This window comes from Nuphar pumila, chromosome 8 (genome assembly GCF_984573655.1).
Source record: "Nuphar pumila chromosome 8, dmNupPumi1.hap1.1, whole genome shotgun sequence".
Lineage (NCBI taxonomy): Eukaryota > Viridiplantae > Streptophyta > Magnoliopsida > Nymphaeales > Nymphaeaceae > Nuphar > Nuphar pumila.
Window position 1 is genome coordinate 119,250,661 of NC_143256.1, and position 2,669 is coordinate 119,253,329.

General features: G+C 35.4%; 1 non-coding gene across 1 annotated transcript; it reads right to left on the minus strand.

The window, feature by feature from the left end:
- Nucleotides 1–442: 442 nt before the first annotated feature.
- Nucleotides 443–564, minus strand: LOC149830407 (small nucleolar RNA SNORD14). Its single transcript, XR_016433968.1, has one exon. It is a non-coding gene; the product is annotated as a small nucleolar RNA SNORD14 (small nucleolar RNA).
- Nucleotides 565–2,669: the final 2,105 nt, after the last annotated feature.

Here is a 2,669-nt window from a genome sequence, read left to right on the forward strand (position 1 = left end):
AATTTTTACTGATGGTTTGGAGTTGTCATCATTGACATATATAAATGAATATGATTTGAGGACCAAACAACAAAACGCCTAGATGATAATATACAACTGATCGTTTGGAGTTATCATCATTTACATCAATAAATATCCAACAGATGATAAACAAGAAGAATAGAATCAAAAGTACATAAGGACAGAAGGCATCTCCTCTAAATAAAACACCTCAAAAGAAAATGCAGAAGAATGAAAGAAACAAAAAAATTGACAAAAGCCCACAAATAACAAAAGTGGAGTGACATGCCATTGCACTGCTTATAGAGTTATCTGAAAAACATCCAGTTAGGAAATCCTTTTCAGCATCCACAGCAAGCGATCATAGAGAAACTAATTCATCATTACAATTTATGGCACATGTGGAAGTCTACAAGTATGAGCATACACACTAATCACTACATGTCTCAGTTATCCAAGGAAGAATTAGCATTCCCAGCTCTCAAGCCTGTCAAAGGCAAAAGCTCTTAGGCAGCCACTGCCAATGTTTTCAGAAACAAGCCTTTGGAATTATCATCATTGACATAAAAGTGAACTCACAAAGAAACCGATTAGCTTTCATAAATCTCAACCATCAGGGTAGTTATTCAGAATTAGTCATGCCTACGTCAATTTGATAAACTAAAGAAACCACAGAAAAACAAAAATAGAATGAAAACAAATAAATATATTAGTTAAGAAGAAACAAAATTAGCCTTAAAAAAGATATGAATAACAATATGGAAGATATTTGAGGAAAAAAATTAAAATAAATGTGGACTCTTCTTCTTCTTCTTCAAAAAAAAAGCAGACGCTAACTTGCCTGTGTTATTGTTGTTGCATCTGCAATGACAAAGGGCACATTTACAAATCTGGCCAATGTTTTTTGCCAGCAATGTCTTCCCTGTCCTCAAAACAAATATGACAGCATGTAAGACAAGCCAAATAGAATTAACATCAACAAAAGTAAATAAACAATTAATCCACAATGAAAAGAATCAGCGTCAAGAAACATTCAAGCAAATGTAACATGGATTGTCACAAGAAATTAAGTAAAAACATTTCCCTCATCCAGTACAACAAAATAAGATTTGGTATCTATGCCAAGTGTTCTTAGTGTACTTAGTCTTGACAACGGAAGAAGAGAAGAAAGGAAGGGATGGTCACCTCAATCAGTCTCTTAGAGTTGCCAACCACGCTGCCGACTTTGATCCCATCCATGCCCAGTTGGGTACTGATGGACGCTGTCCTTTTTTCAGTGAAGTTGACAATTGCCTCTGCGTCAAACCCATCAAAGGCCTTCCCGCAATTCCTTCACATTTCAGTTCACAAAAAAAAAAAAATACTACCCAATAAACCAAAATGATCATAAATTCTAATATCGTGAGTGGCCAATGAACAAAATGGAGTAAATTATTTTGAAACCTTTAATCCTGTAATCAAAGCTACTTTTGTCAGAATGGTTTTCTCCATTGTTGTAAATTTTGGGTGGCAAATACATCAATTAGATGTGAACAATGCCTTGATTCACGGTTCTCTAAAAGAGGAGGTCTTCATGATGCAACCCTAAGGGTTTGAGGATAGGCATCATCCTAATATGTGTGTAAGCTTAGTCGTGCCTTATACGGGTTGAAACAAGCCTCACATGCATGGTTTGAGCGATTGAAAGTATACTTAGAGAAGCTAAATTTTGTAGAATCCCGAGCTGACTCGTCCATATTCATTTGGCATGATAATGAAATAAAAACTTCCATCTTGATATATGTTGATGACATTATTGTTACAAAGAGCTCCTATCAAGAAGTCAAAAATATTATTCAAGCTTTTCAACAAGAGTTTTTGATTAAAGATTGGGTAAATTGCATTATTTTTTGAGCATTAAAGTTATTCAATAGTCATCAAGAATTGTTTTGACTTAAGGGAAGTATATTAGAGACCTTCTCATTAAGTTAGGTATGGTTGATTGTAAATTTGTTGTCACTCCGACTACAACAAATGTTTTGCTTTCAAAATATTCTAGGCAACCAATGGATAATGCTACATAATAAGAAGTATTGTGGGTGCTTTGCAATATACCACGTTTACTTGACCTGATATTACCTACTTAGTCAACAAGGCATGCCGGTTTATGCATGATCCCATGATGGACCACTAGAGTCATGTCAAACATATATTGAGATATCTTAAAAGGACTCTCCATTTTGGCTTGCATATTAAATATTCTAACAGTCATAGAGTTTCATGATTCTCTTATGACGATTGGGCTGGATGTCTAGATGATCGAAAGTCTACCAATGGGCATCTTACCTTTTTTGGGCCAAATTTGCTCTATTAGAGTTCATCAAAGCAACATACTACTGCTCGCTCAATCACAAAAGTTGAGTACAAGGCTATAGCAGGTACAATTTTTGAGCTAGTGTGGCTTAAACAACTTCTGAGAGACCTAGGGTGTGGCATACCTAAAGTCCTTATACTTTGGTGTGATAGATTAAGGGCTACTTACCTAGCCATCAATATGGTATTTTATGCCAGAACAAAGCACATAGAAGTTGCTCTGTTAGAGAGAAGGTTGCTCACCAAGAAATTGAAGTCTGGTTCATTCATTTCAAAGATCAGATAGTTGATATTCTTACCAAAGCTCAACCTGACCT